Consider the following 21,304-nt stretch of genomic DNA (forward strand, 5'->3'; position numbering starts at 1 on the left):
TGAGACTCAGTTCCTGCTGGTTTTTCCAGCCAGAAGTTATGGACTTCTCTTCCTGGCACTGGAACCCTGAGCAGGGCACCTGGTGTGGGACAGGGACCCCTCAATCCTCAGGAAGGACCTTCCCAGCCGAGGTATCCTCCTGATTTTTATCCGCCACACGTGGGTGTGGGACCAGCCCGTCACACCTCCGCCCCTTGCGCCTCCGCCCCTCCTCCCAGTCTGGATGTGGCTCCTGCTTTAACTCTGTAGTTGTAGGACTTCCAGTCAGCTTGATTTCAAGCAGTTTTGAATGATGGTTGTTCTGTAGTGTAGTTGTAACTTAGATGTGGTTGGGGAGGACGCGATACCACGTTTACCTACGCCACCATCTTGACCGGAAGTTCTCTCTGAATCCACCCTTTGGATGTGATGTTTGTGGAGCTAATTGGGTAGTATTCTTTTGTGGTCTGAAGCCAGTCACCAAGTTTGTTGATTCTAGGGCCTCTTTGGGAGAGGCTCTGGTGCAGGCCTAGATCAGCTGCTGCTTGTGCCTAGCCCGGGACTACCTGGTAGGAGCTATGAAGTGATTGCAGCTGGTGCCAGGCTTGAAGATGCCTGGGAAAGGCTATGCTGCCAAAAGAGGCTGGCTGGCACTAGTGCCAGACTGGGAGCCACTTAGCAAGAGGTACAGGCATGCTGAGACCAAGTGCTGCTAGGGGTTGGCAAACCTTTGAGAGATTTTAGAAAAGTCTGAGGTGTGGGCTGAGGCCACTACTTGTAACAGCCACTGAGATTCAGCTTGTGCATGAGTTGGGTGGGATGGGTTCTCAGGGAATCACTACAGTGTTGGGAATTTGATGGACACTCAGATTTGGAGCCTACATGCACCTACCAGCTCTGTGGGAGAAGAGTTCCTGAGATGAACAAAATGGCTAAAAGAGATGCCCCTCAAGCCCTTGCCCTGAAGCCAGACATTGCACTTCCCTCCCATATATCCCTAGTGCTTTCTGAGCTGCTGCCCAGTGCTAGAACTCAAAGTGAGTGTGTCCATCACCAAGTTAGTTCATGTGTGGGCTGTTCAAGAGGAACACCTGCTACTCCAGCAACCCTCCATCTCACCCAGTTGGAATCCCTGCTGGTTTTCACAGCCAGATATTGTGGGGACTCCTGTCCTCAGCATTAGTGCTCCAGACTAGGAGCCAGTTGTGGGGATGGGATCCCTAGATACTCGGGGGTTATTGCCACAGCCAAGATTTCTTTTTTCTTTTTAATCCTCACCAGAGAATATTTTTCCATTTTTATTTTCAGACAAAGTGCGATTGGGGGGGGGGGGGACATCAACGTGAGAGAGACACATCGACTGGCTGCCTCCCACACAACCCTAACCAGGCGGGGGACCCAACCACCACCAAGATACATGCCCTTGACTGGAATCGAATCTGCGACTCTTTGGTCCATGGGCCAATGCTCTCTAGCCACTGAGACAAACCAGCCAGTGCCCTCCCAATTCTTAACTGCCATGTGTGGGTGTGGAACCAGCCCAAATCACATCTCTGCCCCTCCTACCAGTCTTAACTTAGCTTCTTTATACCCTTAGTTGTAAGAGTTCTGTTGAGCTAGTCTTTAGGTAGTTCTCAATGGTGGTTGTTCTATAATTTAGCTGTAATTTTGATGTAGTTATGGGAGGAAGCGAGCACAGCATTCACCTACTCTGCCACCTTTACTGGAAGTTGAGACAATTGCTTAATTAGCTTTCTGCAGTGACAATAATAGTTGGGGCAAACAAGACATTGATCAAACACTTAAAATAAAAAACTGAGGAATGACTTGTACATATAAGGCTTAGAAGAGCTCCAATATATTCCTGGGGATCTAGAAGGTGTGCACATGCCCAGAAAAACCTGGGAAGGGCCTTACCTCTCATCTCTGACAGACCTTGATGTTCTATACAATCAGGAAGTAAAGGCTAAGGCACAGTGCATGAAGGGAGCCAAAATACATACACACACACACACACACACACACACACACAGCCCTTCAGCAAAGGCTAGGAGACTAACAGTTTCAAGACATTTAAGAAAATATGTCCAATCATTAGATGACCACTAGGCTAACCAAACAGACATCAGTGGTTGCACAGGACAAAGTTAGACCCAAAAAGTAACAAAACAAACAGCAACAACAACAAATTTTAAGGGAGAAGGGTTTGATTTTCAGAGTAGCCACATTATATTATTTAAAGTGTCCATTTTCAACAAAAAACTGAGACACATAAAGAAACAAAGTATTGCCCATACAGAGGTGGAAAGGTGCAGTCAATAGAAACTATCCCTGAAGAAGCCCAGATGTTGGAATTACTAAACAAAAACTTTAAATCAGCTATTGTAAATATGTTAAAGAAGAAAGAAAGAAGAAAAAAAAAAAAACTAAAGAAGACCGTATCTAAATAGTTAAAAGAAAATTATGAGAATTATTTCTCACCAATAGGTAAAATAAAAAAAAAAATTTTTTTTAAAGAAAGAAGCAAAGACAAATTCTGGAGTTGAAAAGTACAATAGTTGAAAAAATTAACTAGAGGCCCTGGCCAGTTTGGCTCAGCGGTTAGAGTGTTGGCCTGCGGTCCAGAGAGACCCGGGTTCGGTTCCAACTAAGGGCATGTACCTCGGTTGCAGTTTGTCCCTGGCCTAGGTTAGGTTGTGCAGGTGGCAACCACTCGATGTGTCCCTTTCACATCAATGTTTCTCTCTCTCTCTCCCCCTCCCACTCTATCTGAACGAAATATGGAAAAATGTCCTCAAGTGAGAATAAAAAAAAAAATCACTAGAGGGGCTCAACAGCAGACTTAAGGTAGCAGAAAAATCACTAAGCTTAACAGATAAATTAATTTTCCAGTCTGAAGAACAAAAAGAAAAAATATATAAAAAAATTAACTAGCCCTGGCCGGTTTGGCTCAGCAGTTGGAGCGTCGGCCTGCGGTACAGAGAAACCCGGGTTCGGTTCTTGCTAAGGGCACGTACCCTCGGTTGCACTTTGTCCCCGGCCCTGGTTGGTCGTGCGGGTGGCAGCCACTCAATGTGTCCCTTCACATCGATGTTTCTCTCTCTCTCTCTTCCTCTCTCTCCCTCCCGCTCTATCTGAACAAAAAATGGAAAAATGTCCTCGGGTGAGGATAAGAAAAAAAAAAAAAATTAACTGAGCCTCATACCTGTGAGATATCATCAAGTATGCCAAAATATGCATAAAGAAGTCCCAGAGAAGACAGAAAGAATGAAAAAATCATATTTATATATATAAATGGCTGAAAACATCCTAAATTCAATAAAATACATTAAACATCCAAGGAACTAGATAAACACCAAGTAGTATAAACTCAAAGAGATGTGCACCTTATACACGTTATAACCAAACTGTCAAAAGCCAAAGACAGAGGATCTTAAAGGCACCAAGAAAAAAGTGACTCAGCATATATAAAATCCTCAGTAAGACAAACAGCTGACTTTTCATGAAAAATCACAGAGGCCAGAGGCAATGGAATGACATATTCACGGTGCTAAAAGGACTATCATTCAAGAATTCTATATCCAGAAAAACTATCCTTTAAAAAAATGAAGGCTAAATTAGGATATCCCCACTAAACAAAACTGAGAAGAGCTCTTGTACAAAAAAATAAAGGAAGTCCTTAAGGCTAAAATGAAAAGACACCAGTCAGTAACCCAAATCCACATGAAAAAATAAACAACACCAATAAAGATAACTACACAAATAGTGTAGCTCAGTGGTTGAGCGTTGACCCATGCACCAGGAGGCCACCGGTTCAATTCCTGGTCAGGGCACATGCCCAGGTTGTGGGCCCGATTCCCAGTGGGGGGCATGCAGAGGCGGCCAATTGATGTTCTCTCTCATCAATGTTTCCATCTCTCTCTCCCTCTCCTTACCTCTCTCTCTAAAATCAAAACAGAAAAAAAATGTTTAAAAAAAAAAAAAGATAACCACAAAAATAAATACAAAAAACAGTATAAACTCATATTTGTTTGCAACTCTTTTCTGTTCCTATCTGAATTAAAAGACAACTGCACATAGCAATAATTTTAAAACTGTCAATGAGCTTTCAATATAAAATATGTAATTTGAATGACAATAAGAGTACAAAGGAGGAGGAAGGGAACAGAACTGAATTAAAGCAAAGGTTTTACACATTATTGAAATTAAGTTGGTATTAAGCTACAGTAAATTGTTTTAAAATATTAACTATAATCACCATAAAAATAAAGAAAAATTATAAAAGAAATAATAAGCTAATTAAACTATACACTGGAAAATATTTAATACAGAAGAAGGTAGTAATGAAGGAATAGAGAAACTAAAAAGACAAGACACAGAAAACAAATAACAAAATGGCAAATGTAAATCAGAATGGACTGGTAATTACATTAAATGTAAATGGATTAAACACTCAAGAGTCAAGAATGACTGTGCAAGTCTGATTGACCTGTCAGCAGCCAAGAAACAGCTAGTCAACTTGCAAAACTGTAAATTCAAGACCTGTTTTACATTATTTACCAAACTGATTCATTCAACCAATTTTTATCAAGTTTCTAAAATATACCAAGTACTGTGTAAGGCAGTGAGGAAAAGATAAATAAGGCACTGTGATATTGATACAATAATTATTATAGAACAGAATATACAGGGGTGAGCAAAAGTAGACTTACAGTTGTGAGTACCTGAAATAGTTTATTCTTGTATTATTTATTAATAATTGTATTATTTGTATTACCACTGTAGACCTACTTTTGCCAACCCCTGTATATTAGGTCTTCATCCCTGGTTTCTAGCACAGAGTTCTATAATCCTTGAAATTTCTTGATTGGGATGAGAGGAGCAACTGTTGTTACACATTATAAGCCAATTTCAACCATATCTTGGAGGTAAGTGGTTGGTTGCCAAAGGAACCAACCCCTGACCTCCTAAGAGAAAGGGACTATAGATTAAGTTAATTACCAGGCCTGTATAATAAAGCATCCATAAAAACCCTAACTGAAGAGTTTTGAAGAGCTTCTAGACTGGTGAACACATCACGATGCTGGGAGGATGGCGTGCCCACATATCTAGCCCTAGGCATCTCTTCCATTTGCCTGTTACTGAGTTACAGCCTTTATAATAAACAATAATAGGAAGAGATAAACTACAGAACTTATATGCGTGTACGCATAACCAATGGACACGGACAACGGGTATGGGGCGAAAGGGAGGAGGGTGTCTGGAAAAAAAAAGGAGAAACATCTGTAACAAAAATGAATTAATAAAAAATAATAATAATAACAAATAAAGATCTTTTCCGAGTTCTGTAAGCCATTCTAGCAAATTATCAACCCAAGGATGGGGTTTGGAAAGCCCCAATTTATAGTCTGTGGGTATATATTAAAGTACAGGTCACAACCTGGAATTTGCAACTGGCATCTGAAGTGAGGCACAGTCTTGTAGGACTGAGTCCTTGATCTGTGCAGTCTGCACTAACTGCAGGTAGTTACTGTACCTTTAGGCATAATCCCAGACCTCAAGAAATTCCTAGTCTATAGAAAATAATGGTCCTATGAGAAATAATTTAGATAAAATGTGATAAATAACAGGTACATGTACTTTATTATTATTTTTAATCCTCACCTGAGGATATTTTTTCCTTTTATCTTCAGATAGAGTGGGAGGGGGAGAGAGAGGGAGAGAGAAACATCGACATGAGTGAGACACATCGATCGGTTGCCTCCCGCACGACTCCAACCAGGGCCAGAGACCGAACCACAACCGAGGTACATGCCCTTGATTGGAATCGAACCTGAGACTCTTTGGTCCGCAGGCCAATGCTCTAACCACTGAGCAAAACCGGCCAGAGCGATACATGTGCTTTAATAAGGTACACATACAAAGTACCAGGAAAGTAAGCAAGCAACCATGCCAACAAAAGTGGCATTCATCCTGACTTTTAAAGGATGAGTTAAATATTATAATTCCTTAGGGTTCTATCACTCTCTCTTCTAGCTCTCAGCCCAGTTCTCAACACTGGCTGCATATTACCATCACATGGGAAGCATTTTTTAAATGATAAGGTCTGGCCTCACACCAGACCAGCTGAATAAGAATCTCTATGGATACCATGATCCTCTCATCTTTACTCTTTAGAAGGTCCCGAGGTGGTTTTAAAGTAGTGCCTGAGTTATAAATGACTGACACTGACTCTAGAAGAAACATAGCACAGGCCTCAACTAATCTTCTGGCAATGAAGAGAGAAAGAAAAAGATTTCAGGATTTACGGCAGACTTACTGTCAGGAGAGAAGAAGAGGATTCTAAGCTTTCTAGGGTAAAGACCTTAAAATGGGAGGAGTATTTATGCATGTGCCTGAGGAGGCTATGAGTAGATGGAAGGGAAAGGAAAAGACAACTGAGTTTCAAGTACTAAGTATCGCCCTGATAGGTTTGACTCAGTGGTCAGAGCGTCTGACCTCGGGCCAAAGGGTTCGATTCCCAGTCAAGGGCACAAACCTGGGTTGCAGGTTTGATCTCTGGCCCCAATCTGGGTCATACTGGAGGTGACCAATTGACTTGTCTCTTTCACATCGATGTTTCTCTCACTCTCTCTCCCTCCCTCCCTTCCGTGCTATCTAAAAATCAATGAAAAAATATCTCCAGGTGAGGATTAACAACAAAAAATAATAATAAATAAAGTACCAAGTATCTAGTATATTTATCCAGCAGACAGATGAAAATAAGGAACATCTGATGTTCAAATAAAAGGGGGACTGGATATACATCTTTGAAAACCATAAATACGCAGGTGCTATTTGAAGCCATGAAAGGAAGTGTAACCACACAAGGAAATTAGAGAGAACTGAGAAAAGAACCAAAAATGAAACTCTAAAAAATACCACATTAATCTAAGGGAAAAAAGAAGGAAACATCAAGGAAAATTTTTTATTTTTTGTTTTTGATGGTAGAAACCTGAGTATGTATGCGGGCTGAAAAAAAAAAAAGAGAATATAGAGGGAGATCAGAGATGTCAGTCTTAGATAGGAGGACTTCCTCCAATGAAAGGAAAGATCAGAAATAGGATAAGTACAGGCACACACAAAAATGACAGACCTTTAAGGGCTCAGGGCTTATGCCCACCAATTTCTTCTGTGAAGTAGGAGGCAATATAAGCAATGAAAAGAAGTCAAGAGTAGGACACATAGAGGAGAATGGTAAAAATCTAGAGACAGCCATTTAGGCTTTTTGTCCATAAGAGGAACCTAGGTGGTAGTCAAAGCATGTTCAGGCAGTGAGAGTCAAGTTGGAATCCAGTTTAGAACAGCACCAGCAGCTCAGTTACATGATTTTCTCCAGCCGGCTCTGGAGATCCCAAGAGGAGGAAAAAAGCCAACTGTTTGATTCATCCAGGCTTGGAGACCATCACAGCAAAATGTGGCAAGAATGGCTTGAGGCCAGTAACAATGCTTTTATAATTTTAAAAAGTCAAATTTATATTACTCTTTGGAAAATGGACGGCAGCTATTTCCTCTGAGAGCCAGAAAGTGAGTGGGTGGGTGGGAGTTTCATTACTTTTTCACCCTTAGGGAACTTGTCAGAACCCTCACTCCTAAGCAGGTGATTCCAAGATTTTTCTATCCCTTCAGCAGGTGATTCCAAGAAATCTAAACCTGATTCCTCCAAACTCTTTTTTTTTTTTTAATCCTTACCCGAGGACATTTTTCCATTTTTTGTTCAGATAGAGTGGGAAGGGGGGAGAGAGAAACATCGATGTGAAAGGGACACATCCAGTGGTTGCCACCCGCACAACCCAGACAAATTGCAACCGAGGTACGTGCCCTTAGCGGGAACCAAACCCGGGCCTCTCTGGACCGCAGTTCGATGCTCTAACCGCTGAGCCAAACTGGCCAGGTCCAACCGGCCAGGGCCCTCCAAACTCTTAAAGGATGAAAATTCATTGCAGGGCTATACTCTCCAGCTGCGAGATAAACATAGTAAACACTTCTTACATGCCATACTATTTCAGCTACGAGGGTAGGAGCTCTTTCTTCCCTAAAAAAAGATGGGGCCCTGGCCGGCTTGGCTCAGCGGTTAGAGCGACGACCTGCGGTCCTGAGAGACCCGGGTTCAGTTCCCGCTAAGGGCGCGTACCTCGGTTGCAGTTTGTCCCCGGCCCTGGTCAGTCGTGCGGGTGGCAGCCACTCGATGTGTCCCTTTCACATCGATGCTCCTCTCTCTCCCTCCCACTCTACCTGAATAAAAAATGGAAAAATGTCCTCCGGTGAGGATAAAAAAAAAAAAAGATGGGGATGGGAAGGAGGGGAATAAGGGGGTAAGCTCACTAAGAATCGCTGACAAAGCCAATGAATATAAAACAATAAATATAAAATATAAAACAATATATAACACAAAGATCACACTTGGAGTTCATTAATTCATTTTGCCATCGCCAGAACAATCCTTCAGGTAGTGGGTAATCCTCTGGATACTGGACCTCTTGCTACCTCCATCTAGAGAGTAAGTACAAAGGCCTGGAGTCTAAAAGACTAGCATGTGTGGGCATCCACCATGTGCCAGACCTACTGTGTGCGAGTCTCCGAGCAGGGCAGCTCCCTTAAAGAGGAACTAAGATGTCAAAACTATAGACCTGACATACGGGAGAGTATTTACAGTGTCTGAAGGTTTAAAGAGTGAAGGAAGCAGTGTTAGCTACGGTAGTTGATGGAAAGTGAGGGGAGAAGCGGGGAGTTTGGAAAAGGCAGGCATCTGGGAGCAAATGGGCATGACCCAGGACACCTGGGGCGGGGGGTGGGGATGAAATGTAGACAGCACACGGCAGAAGGGGCAGGGATGGGGGTGAACCTGCAGAAGCGAAGCCTAGGTAGAGTAAGGGCAAGTCTGACCCCGGCGGGACGGCGAGGGGAGGAGGGTCTCACCCTCGCAAGGGGCCCGAAGGAATGCGGGGGCTGGGAAGCGGTGTCAGCGCCGCGGAAAGGAAGGGGAGAGGCGGGAGGGTGCTGGAGGCCCACGCCGGCGGGGGGCCAGCCGAGCGACCGAGAAGCCCCAGCCCCGGAAACGCTGGCGTTGGGGGAAGGGGGTGCGTCAGGGGTCGGATGGGCCACGGCGCGGGGCGCCGCGCTTCGGGGGGCGGGGCTGGACAGCTGCCCCGGGAAAAACCGGGAGTGCGCGGGCAGAGGCGACGTGGGGCCAAGGGATGCCAGGACGCAGCCGGCCGGGATTCGGAGCCAGGTGGGCGGCGGCGGGCGGGCAGCGGGGCCGCAGCGAGCGCAGCGTCCCCCTTACCTGGGATGAGTGAGGAGCCGCCGCGCCGCCTCCCCAGCATCCTGGGCTCAGCCGCTTCTCCCACCGCCCTAGGTGGGGGCCATTCCGCCTGCCCCGGGAGCCGCCCTCACGGCCAGGCGCCAGCAGCCGCCAGCCCAGCCCGGCCCGCGGAGCAGCGCCGACGCGACCCGCGCCCGCGGCCGCCTCAACAGCGACTCCCGCCGTTGCTGCCTGCGTGCCAGCCGCCAGCCTCCCGGGCGAGGCGGGATCACACGCCTGCGGGGATTGGCTGCCTGGCGCAGGGCCGGGCGATGTGTCAGTCTCTCTGATTCGTGGGTTCCGCAGGCTCCCGACCGAGGGAGGCGGGGCTCCGAATTGGGCCGTGTCCCGCAGGCGCTGAGGGACCGGGGTGGGCCTGACGTTGCGGTCGGGAGGGTGCCCCGCGTCCCAACCTGTGCGAGCTCTTCGCGGGGACTCCCGGGGCGCCACCTGCTTGGGCGCGTTTTTGCCGGAGCAACCGTGTGCGTGGCCTGGATGGAGGGGAGCCGCGCAGAGGTGGCTGTCTGCGCGCAGCCCCAGCCCTTCACGTGGGTGGCCTTCGTCCGTGAAACCCTGGGAGAGGGCAAGAAAACGAGCCTTTTCGGGAGACACCCCCTCCCTCTGTCCACTGCTTTAAATACCAACCCTGTGGCCGATACACACGCCAGGGTGACAGCCCCGAGAGCTACCTGGGGAACATGGTGCACCGAAACAGAGGGAACAAACCCTGTATTGCGGACGGAGGTACCCCGCGCCCCAGAGAGAAGGACTGTGCCTCCTCCACCCGCCGAGATCCTTAGATGGCTCAGGGGAGGGCACACACCCTTGCGCACTACCCGGGAAATCCCGCACCGAAGGAGTGCCCTCCTCCACCCTTTCAAAGCTCCGAAGTTGGGTGAGGCAGCCCGTCGATGTTTCTCTCCTTTCTCTCTCTCTCCCCCCTCTCTAAAAATCTATTTCAAAATATTTTTAAAACCTCCAAAATATACTCTTAAGTGAAAAGAACAGAGTTGTAAACAGCATATGTAATATGCCCATTGTGTTTTTAAGTACAGACATGCACGCACACGTGCGCTTGTGGTTTCAGCGACAGTTTCCAGAAGCATGCACAGTGAACTAGCAGCAGTGCTTGTGTCTGGGAGGAAAACTGGGGGACTTGGGCACGAGAGTGGGAAAGAGACTTGTTTTTCACTATATACTCTGAAAGTGTGTGCCATGTGCTTGGATTGCCTATTAAAAATGAATAAATTTGTAATTTTTAAAGGAAAGAACACTCTCCTGGAAAACTTACTCTTTAAGCCTGTATGAATATGTGGTTTGCATGACGTTTGTTTTTCTCTGTGTAGTTTAATAAGCCTCATGTTGAGGACACATATTCTAAACACTCTGTATCTCTTTCCCCTGTCGGACTTACCTCCTCCAAGTGATAGAGCTCAGATTCAGATAACCTCATATGAGAGCACAGACAGCTTTGCCCCCTAACCAATAGGCAATTCTAAGTGTTCAGAGCTTGTTTCTTCAAAACAGCCCAAGCAGGCCCAAGAAAAGAGAGGAAGTGGACACCTGCTGATACCCTAGTGAGAGCCAGGCTGCCCTCTAGGCCAGCCTTTGCTTCTGCCTGGGGAATTCATCTCCTGGAAAGAAGGCGCGGCCAAGGATAAATGAGGACCCCTTACTACAGTAACCTCTCCTCCTGGAAGGAAAGTCTGTGCAACACACCTAGGAATGTTCAGACTTTGAGGAGAACTGCAGAGGCAGCACAACTTCCAGCACTTTTACTCTGAGGAGTTGTTGGCTTTGCCTTGGTTTTTGGAAGGACAGAAGTGCAGCAGATCTCCCTTCATGGCATTTCCATGCCCAGATCTGGAATGGAGAGGACGTTACAGAGGTGGGAGGTGGAAAGGACAGTGGGGACCTCAGGAAAAAAAAAAAAAAATTGGGAAAGAGAATTATACCAAGTCCTTTTTTATTCTCTGTCCAACTCCAAGAGTTAGAAGCAAGGGATTTGGACACAGAAAAAGGAGAGGACAGGCTACCTTGGAAATGCAAGTGCAGGAGCAGAGATCTTTCAGAGAGCACAGGCATGGCTGTGGGAGGAAGTGGAAAAGTGGGGACAAAACAAGTTATTCAGGGTAAGGGCAGAAATGATGATGACAGAAGATGGCTTGTCTGCCTGCACCTCCATCGTGTCCCCTGCACAGGGCCTGGCACTAAGCGAAAGGGTGAATGAATGGATAGGTGATTAGCAAAAGCTGTGGCTGTCAATGGAGGTCACCAGAGCAAAGCAGAGAGGGACACAGGAAAGAGAATAGAGGGCACTCAGAGTCCTGCCTGGAAGGGAAGGGAGACAGACAGGGCCAAAACTCCTTGATGGGGAATTGAGAGTAAACTTTCACTTGACTTAAAGTGACCCAAAGCCCTGGCTGACTTGGGACAAGTTAATCACTTACCTGCAAACAGCATCAAAGAGCCAGTGAGCTGCAGGAGACACCTCACAATTCTCTTGAAGCTCGTGGGACAGAGAGATTTGAGACAAAAAGAAAATGGTGATACAAGTCAAAGAAAGTGGGGAAAGGAGCATGCCTCTTCACTTTCCCCACCCCTAGATCCAGGAAAACTGGCTAGGTCAGGTCCCTCAGCCACATCATCATTTTAAAACGAGAATCCAGCCGAGCCTATGAGCAGGCATTTTCCAAATGGCTACGGAATTCCTGCACCTTCCAAAAATACCTCTTCATGCAACTCCTGCCAGGGAGAGAGGGCCACATGCCCAGGCTGTAACCATCCAATTGGGCTTCCTGAGCCCAGGAGCTGCACACACGTGCTTTGCAAACACTAGATACAGGAAATGCCCACTGCTCGATGGGAAACACAGCCAGACAACTACTGGTGCTCAGCTGAAGACTGGGAGCAAAGCATCCTCTGGTTCCACTTATGACAGAAGAGATTATACGAGTGCCAGAAGTGGTTTCCAAGCCTAGCTATGCATATAAACCACCTGTGCAGCTTTGTAAACTAGACACCAGGCCTCTCGTCAGTTTTCTGAAGCAGAAGCTCTGGGTGACAGAAATGGGGGTAGTGACTAGGAGGTGGCATGAGAGGAACTTCAGAGAGGCTAGTTGGTAATCTTCTGTTTCTTGACCTGGGAATTACCTGGTTTGTTAACTTTGTGAAAATTGATCACACTGTTCACACATGTGAACTTTTCTGTGTTTGTTATACTTAAAAAAAAAGATCCCAGAAAAAGTCTGCTCCCTTGCAGTGTTTGAGAGCCACTGAGTCAGAGGGCCATGGTGAGAGCCTTGGGTTACACTAGAGATGCTGGGTGCTTTGAGTATGGGCTGGAGTCACTACAGATGTCTGCCTCTCTCAAGCAAGTATCTAACATATATGGGGGGGGGGGGAGCTCCAGGGAGGGCATGGATTGGAAAGGGAGGTACTCTAGGGAGCCCTCTCTGCCCACAGATGCTGACTAGTGATACCAGTGTAGACCAGGAACAGATGCCAAGCCTAGTGACTTGTCCCTGTACCCTAAGTGTTAGAGCCTATTCAGGCCTCCTGTTACCTGATTCAAAAGGGCCATTTTCTCCTGTCGCTTGGTTTCCCTCCCTGGTTAAAGAAACTGCAGAGGCACCCGGCAGTCTGGCTCAGTGGTTGAGCATCAACCCATGGACCAAAAGGTCACAGGTTCGATTGCCTGTCAGGGCACATGCCCAGGTGGGCTCAATTCCCAGTAAGGGGTGTGCAGGAGGCAGTTAATAGATGTTTCTCATTCATCGATGTTTCTCTCTCTCTCTCTCTCTCTCTCTAAAACTGTCGATAAAAAACATATTTTTTTTAGCCCAGCAGGTGTGGCTCAGTGGTTGAGCATCGACCCATGCACCAAGAGGTCGCCGGTTCGATTCCTGGTTGGGGCACATGCCCAGGTTGTGGGCCAAATCCCCATTGGGGGGCATGTAGGAGGCAGTCAATCAATACTCTCTCTCATTGATATTTCTATCTCTCTCTCTCTCTCTCCCTTCCCCTCTCTCTAAAATCAATAAAGAAAAGAAAATAGAGAGACTCCAAAAGCTACCAGATTCTAGCCACCCTTGCAGGTCGCTTTCTCAGGACAAGCAGCTTCTATGAAGGATATGCTACTCCCAGCAGGATCTGGGTGACTCCAGCACATATGATTTACCAGTGTCCTGAACCAGGCACTGTTCTAGGCACTAAAGACACAGTAGTGAACAAGTCAGTCCCTGCTGCATTGATGGGCTTATATTTTCGTGTAGAACCTGGCATTTAATTACATCTGAAGGGGATCAGAATTCCTCACCTCAAAATATGCCATTGTGGTATTAGGATTCTTTTGAGCTGAAGGTGATTAAGAAACAGAAAACACAAGAGGAGTTCTTTGTCCTTTTTTCTGCCTGAAGCAAGGTATTAATTTTTCTTTTGTAAAAGACGTTTCCATTAGAAAATTGGTGATGGCATTTGAACACCAAGAAGACAAAAAGTATGACTGCAGGAGAAATACACAACTTCAACATAGACAATGAAGACATTGAAATTGTTCAAGATTTTGTTTACCTTGGTTTAGTCGATTCAAATGGAGACTGCAGCCACCAAGTCAGGAGAAGGCTGAGACTCCGCAGAATTAGAACAGATCACCAGAAGCAAATATGTGTCATTAGATACCAAGGCTGAGATCATCCACACCCTCATTTTCCCAATTACTATGTCCAGATGCAAAAGTTGGACAGTGAAGACAGATGATAAGAAAAAAAATTATTCATTTGAAATATGGTGTTGGTAGAAAGCTCTATGGATACCCTAGACCAGCAGAAAGACAAGTAAGTCCTAGAGCAAATTAAGTCCGAAACATCACTGCAAGCAAAAATGACAAAGCTGATGTTGTCTTACTTGAGGTCCATAAGAAGGCAGGGTTCTTTGGAAAAGACAATAATGTTAGGAAAAGCAGAAGGCAGCAGGAAAAGAGGAAGACCACATATGAGATGGATTGACTCCATAATAGTAGCCAAAGGCATGAGTCTACAGAAGCTGAGCAGGGCTGTTGAGGAGAGAAGTCAACTCAGTGGCAGGTGGCACAAAGGTGCCCCCCACCCCTCACCAGGAAGAGAACAACTTGGAGATAACTCTTACCAGCTTATCAGGACTTGAACCTGCGTAACCAACTGTGGACAAAAAAAGGGGGGGCCACATACTGAACCTGATAAGCATGGCAGGTCTTACAAACTCAGAGACCTAGCCCTGGCCGGTTTGGCTCAGCGGTTAGAGCATTGGCCTGCGGTCCAGAGAGACCCGGGTTCAGTTCCCGCTAAGGGCATGTGCCTCGGTTGCAGTTTGTCCCCGGCCCTGGTTGGTCGTGCGGGTGGCAGCCACTTGATGTGTCCCTTTCACACCGATGTTTCTCTCTCTCTGTCTCTCTTCCTCTCTCTCCCTCCCACTCTATCTGTGCAAAAAATGGAAAAATGTCCTCAGGTGAGGATTAAAAAAAAAAAAACACAAAAAAACTCAGAGACCTAAAGTAACCACAGAGGATGGTCTGAAGTGTGAACACTTCCTAACTAAAAGCGAGTCATGTCCTAGGCTAGAAACTTCCCTGACAAAAATCAATCTTTACCTTAGTTGAGGCTTTCTGTTGTCTTTTTGCATCTACGATAACATGTTTGGAAGGCCAGAGTCATTCCTTTTTCCAGACCTCTCAGGGCACAATCTCCCACCAGAACATGAGACCATGAACCACTCATTGTTATCTTGTTCCCCGAATACCATCTCTATGTGCTGTAAATGTTAAATGTTAACTATCCTGTACCCACTGATTAAAAGAAGTATGTGTCCCCTGGCCGGTTTGGCTCAGTGGTTAGAGTGTCAGCCCACAGACCAATAGTTGTGGGTTCGATTCTGGTCAAAGGCATGCAACTCAGTTGCAGTTTGTTCCCGGCCCTGGTTGGGGTTGTGGGGGAGGCAACCATTTGATGTGTCCCTCTCACATAGATGTTTCTCTTTCTCTCTCTCTCCCTCCCACTCTATCTGAAGATAAATAAAAAAATGTCCTCAGGTGAGGAGAAGAAGAAGAAGAAGAAGAAGAAGAAGAAGAAGAAGAAGAAGAAGAAGAAGAAGAAGAATAGTAGTAGGAAGAGGAGGAGGAAGAAGAGGAAGAAGAGGAGGAGGAAGAAGAGGAGGAAGAAGAAGAGGAAGAAGAAGAGGAAGAGGAAGAAGGAGAAGGAGAAGGAGGAGGAGGAGGAGGAGGAGGAGGAGGAGGAGGAGGAGGAGGAGGAGGAGAAGGAGAAGGAGAAGGAGAAGAAGGAGAAGAAGAAGAGGTCTATCCATTTTACTCTTTATCTAATCTCAGAGATTTCCCCAGTGTTACTTTCTCCCGCCTCCCTAATCTGTCACCAGTGGATTTCATGTAACCAGTTTACGTCTTCCTCTTCGCTTCTGATATATAAAATAAGTGGTTAAAACTGCCATTTTTCTGCTCAGTCCATTGAGATTTTGCTTCCTGGCCAGAGTCATCAGTTTGGCTCAAATAAATTCATAAAAATTTTCTATAGGTTTGGACATTTCTTCCAGCGACAACACCTTACTAAGTAACCCTTACCTTCCATTGGTTTCCCACATATATTTAATTTACTACACTTGACCACCCCTAGAAGCCCAAAACCTACCCCTCCCTTTCTCCTGTTAAGAATGTCAGCCTTTACCTCGAGCCACTTAAGGAACCAGCTACGTCCTTTGTTGGTTCCTTCCTGTGTGCCTGGGCAATAAGCCCTTTCTCTGTAAATCTCTCGTTTGTCAGTGTCTCAGGCCCCGGCCACAAAATGTCGGGGTAGAAGACAAGCGTCACCTTCCCTCTGTGTACTTAACCAGAGCACTCAAGGCAGTGAAGACTGCTCACCACTCAGGTGCCCAGGTTCCCGCTTCTGTTCCTTTTGGCTTTCCAGCCACCAGCTTTCACACTGCCGATGCCCCTCCACTCAGAAGGGTCTCATCTCTGGGACTCCAGCAACCTATGCCGCAGTTCACACCTTCCTTAAGGCACTTCCCCCATTCTCCTTTGCTTTCTTGCCCTTCGTGTATTCGTCTATTTCTCCTCCCTCACAGGAAGCTGCGTAGGTGGGGAAGGGCATTTTATCCCCTGCACATTTCTTTCAGGGCCCATCACTATTCTGGGCCTACAAGAGGCTTTGGATGTTGGTTCACATGGATTAATTTGAATAATGGGAGAAGTATCCTCAATTCGCTTTGTTCTACATCTCGGTAATCCACAGAAGGAAAAGGCCCATGGGTTGTTGTTTTTTAAACTTTATTTTGAAATTTTTTAATCATAGAAAAAAATTGGTGAGAATAGTACCATTAACTTCAATATATGTATCTTTCACCAGGTGTCCAACCATTGACTCAACAATTGTTAACATTTGCTTAATCTTTCTCGATAGATGATAGATAGATAGATAGATAGATAGATAGATAGATAGATAGATAGATAGATAGAATTATCATTATTGTTATTGAACCATTTGAGAATAAATTACAGACATTGTGTCTTTTGTCCCTTTACCAGTAAATATTTCATTGGTATCTCCTAAAAACAAGGATGCTCATCCAGGCCGGTTTGGCTCAGCAGTTAGAGCATCAGCCTGTGGTCCAGAGAGACCCGGGTTTGGTTCCCGCTAAAGGCATGTACCTTGGTTGCAGTTTGTCCCCGGCCCTGGTTGGGTCATGTGGGTGGCAACCACTCGATGTGTCCCTTTCACATCGATGTTTCTCTCTCTCTCTCTCTCTCTCTCTCTCCCCCCCCCCCTCTATTTGAACAAAATATTGAAAAATGTCCTCGGGTGAGGATAAAAAAAAACAACAAGGACGCTCTCTTATACAATGATCCAATGAAGGCAATTTAACATTGATATGATATCTAATATACCATTCCTATTCAAATATCCACAATTGTCCCAATTGTCCTTTACAGCTATTTTTCCCTTCAAAACTATAGGTTGCATTTAGTCTAGTCTTTTTTTAATCTGGAATACTTCCTCAGTCTTTCTCTGTCTTTCATTCTGGAGGCACACCTGTTACTTGTAAAATAGCCTTCAGCTTGAGTTGTCTGCTGTCTCGGGTTATGCATTTGGGAGGCAGTAAGGCCCCAGCACTGATGTTGTGCCTTTCTCAGTATATCACAGCAGGAAGCACGCAGGTCAGTTAGTCCCATCACCAGTAGGTGATGATTTTGATCATCTAGTTAGGGTTGTGTCCATCAGTTTTCTCCATGATGAAGCTACCATTTTTTTCTTTGTAATTTATAAGTAATCTGTTGAAATTACTTAGTATTTTCTTTCTTTCTTTTTTTTTTTATCCTCACCCGAGGATATTTTTCCATTTTTTTGTACAGATAGAGTGGGAGGGAGAGAGAGGAAGGGAGAGAGAGAGAGAAACATCGACGTGAAGGGACACATCGAGTGGCTGCCACCCGCACGACCAACCAGGGCCGGGGACAAACTGCAACCGAAGTACGTGCCCTTAGAGGGAACCGAACCCGGCTCTCTCCGGACCGCAGGCCGACGCTCTAACCGCTGAGCCAAACTGGCCAGGGCAAAATTACTTAGTATTTTCAACAGATTACTTGCAGGACTGTGGAATTATCCTGTTCCCTGTCTGGTGATGATTCCTGCCTGGCCCTGCTGTGCTTGCCAGTCATTCAAGGAAAGTGAAGCTGGCCTGCGTCCAGGAGCTGAGGCCTCGGGGGTCACAGAGCCAGGTTGGACAGAGAAGTAAAAGCAACTGGGACAGAAAACTGCAGAGCAGGGAAACCAGTCTGAATGCCACTCTGGGGGCTGAGCTGTAGCTCACTGAGTTGTGGATGGCAGGATCCCCACGCCCTTCAGTGCCACCAGGCACCTCAGGGCTGCCCCAGGAGGGCTGGCCCTTCACCAGGATCATGCTCTGGAGAAGGATCAGTTTTCAGGAAACAGAAGGACTTGCTTTTTCTCTTTATTCCCCGGTTGACCCTAATGATGGCGGGGGGTAAGGGGGGTGGAAATGAGTGATGCTCCAGAGGAATTATTTCCAGAATATTTTTAGGGGCCCAGTGGATCTGAAGGGTTCCAGCCAGGCTCCCCGACACACCTCCTGCCTGTTTACTCTGCTCCTTGCAAATATTTCTGTGCTGTTGGACACAACCCTGGGCTGGCCGTCAAGGTGGAATGTAGAAGGTGAGTGCTCACAGGACACACAGCCCTGGACAAATTGGCCGTGAGTTCTTTTTTTTTTTTTATCCTCACCTGAGGACATTTTTCGATATTTTTGTTCAGGTAGAGTGGGAGGGAGAGAGAGAGAAAGAAACATCGATGTGAAAGGGACACATCAAGTGGTTGCCACCCACACGACCCAACCAGGGCCAGGGACAAACTGCAACCAAGGTACGTGCCCTTAGCGGGAACCGAACCCGGGTCTCTCTGGACCACAGGCCAACGCTCTAACCGCTGAGCCAAACCGGCCAGGGCGGCCATGAGTTCTTGAATGCCTGACAGAAGGTATATTTTTTTCCTGTGGCTGCTATAACAAATTACCACAAACGGAGTGGCTTAAAATAACATGCATTTATTCTCTTACAGCTCTGGAGGTCAGTCTGAACTCAGGGTGTCAGCAGGGCCGTGCTCCTTCCACAGGCTCTAGGGAGATTCCCTCCGCACCTCCTCCAGCTTCTGGTGGCTGCGGTATTTCTTGCCCTCACTGCCGGCATTCTCCCATTTCTGTCACTGTGAACAGCTACATGCAACAAAATGAAACTAGACCACCAGCTTACACTATGCACAAGAATAAACTCAAAATGAATAAAAGACTTAAATAGAACTCATGAAACCATACAAATCCTAGAAGAAAATGTAGGCAGCGAAATCTCAGACATCACACATAGCAGAATTTTTACCACTACATCACCTAGGCAAGAGAAACAAAGGAAAAATAATAATAAATGGGACTACATCAAACTAAAAAGCTTCTGCACAGCAAAAGAAACCAGCAACAAAATTAAAATGGAATCCACTGTATGGGAGAACATATTTGCTAATGATACATCGGATAAGGGGTTAATTTTCAAAATATATAAAGTACTCATACAACTCTACAAAAGGAAGACAAACAATCCAATTAAAAAATAGACAGACTTACACTACACCAAAATAAACTCAAAATGGATAAAAGACTTAAATGTAACTCATGAATCCATAAAAATCCTAGAGGAGACTGTGGGCAACAAAATCTCAGACATCATACGCAGCAGAATTTTTACTGACACATCACCTAAGGCAATAGAAACAAAGGAGAAAATGAACACATGGGACTACATCAAACTCAAAAGCTTCTGCACAGCGAAAGATACAATCATCAAAGCAGAAAGGCTACCCACTGTATGGGAGAGCATAATTGCCAATGATATATCAGATAAGGGGTTAATTTCCAATACATATAGAGTGCTCATACAACTCCACAAAAGGAAGACAAAGAATCCAATTAAAAAATGGGCAGAGGAACTAAATAGACACCTCTCCAAACAGGACATACAAATGGCTAAGAGACATATGAAGAAATGCTCAACATCACTAATCATCAGAGAGATGCAAATCAAAACAACACTGAGGTATCACCTCACACCTGTCAGAATGGCCGCCATCAACAAATCATCAAACAACAAGTGTTGGCGAGGGTGTGGAGAAAAGGGGACTCTAGTATACTGCTGGTGGGAATGCAGACTGGTGCAGCCACTATGGAAAACAATATGGTGTCACCTCAAAAAATTAAAAATTGATTTTCCATTTGACCCAGTGATCCCACTTCTAGGGATATACCCTAAGAAGCATAAAACACCAATAAGAAAGAATATATGTACCCCCATCTTTGTAGCAGCACTATTTACAATCGCTAAGATCTGGAAACAGCCCAAGTGCCCATCAGTAGATGAATGGATCAAAAAGCAGTGGTACATATACACAATGGAGTACTACGCAGTGGTAAGAAAGAAAGATCTCTTATCCTTTGAGACTACATGGAGGGACCTGGAAAGTATCATCCTAAGTGAAACAAGCCAAACAGAGAAAGACAAATTTCATATGATCTCACTGGTTTGTGGAATATAATGAACATAACAGTTTGAGGAATGGGGTAGTCCCAGAGACGCGGAAGCGGGGTACAGACTGACAATCCCCTAAGGAGTGGGGAGGTGGGGGAGGGATGAACCACAGAACTTATACGCATGTATGCATGAACAGTGGACATGGACAACAATCTGGGGAAGGGGCAGGGAGGGGAGGGGGAGGGGGGAATCAGTGGGGGAAAAAAGGAGAATCATCTGTAACAAAAATTAATCAATAAAAAAAAAAAAAAAAATGGACAGAGCCCTGGCCAGTTTGGCTCAGCAGTTACAGTGTCGGCCTGCAGACCGGAGAGACCCGGGTTCGATTCCCACTAAGGGCACGTACCTCAATTGCAGTTTGTCCCTGGCCCCAGTTGCAGTCATGTGAGTGGCGATGACTTGATGGGTCTCTCTCACGTCGATGTTTCCCTCTCTCTCTCTCTCTCTCTCTCTCTCTCTTCCTCCCTCTCTCCATCCCACTCTGTCTGAAGATAAATGCAAAAGTGTCCTTGGGTGAGGATTAAAAAAGGACAGAGATACCCGGCTGGTATGGCTCAGTGGGTGAGCATGGACCCATGTACCAAGAGATCACTGGTTCAGTTCCTGGTCAGGGCACATGCCCAGGTTGTGGGCCTGATTCCCAGTGGGGGGCATGCAGGAGGCGGCCAATCAATGTTCTCTCTCATCGATGTTTCCTTCTCTTTCTCTCTCTCACTTCCTTTCTCTAAAATCTAATAAAGAAAAAAAAAATTTTTTTTAATGGGCAGAGGACCTGAATAGACACTTCTCCAAAAAAAAAAAACACATACAAATGGCCAAGAGACACATGAAAAAATGCTCAACGTCAC

General features: G+C 45.7%; 1 protein-coding gene across 2 annotated transcripts in view; it reads right to left on the reverse strand.

Moving 5' to 3' along the window:
* TPST1 (tyrosylprotein sulfotransferase 1) overlaps nt 1-9,509 on the reverse strand; it is a 93,285-nt gene extending 83,776 nt beyond the window's left edge. Inside the window, exon 1 of one of the 2 annotated variants that reach the window (XM_036280579.1) lies at nt 9,305-9,509. The gene's annotated coding sequence lies outside the window, so the exon portion shown is untranslated. The remainder of the gene's footprint in view (nt 1-9,304) is intronic. The other variant, XM_036280576.1, reaches the window with a different exon arrangement.
* Between the last annotated feature and the right edge of the window lie 11,795 nt (nt 9,510-21,304).

Source organism: Molossus molossus, unplaced genomic scaffold (assembly GCF_014108415.1).
Source record: "Molossus molossus isolate mMolMol1 unplaced genomic scaffold, mMolMol1.p scaffold_m16_p_3, whole genome shotgun sequence".
Taxonomy (NCBI): Eukaryota; Metazoa; Chordata; class Mammalia; order Chiroptera; family Molossidae; genus Molossus; species Molossus molossus.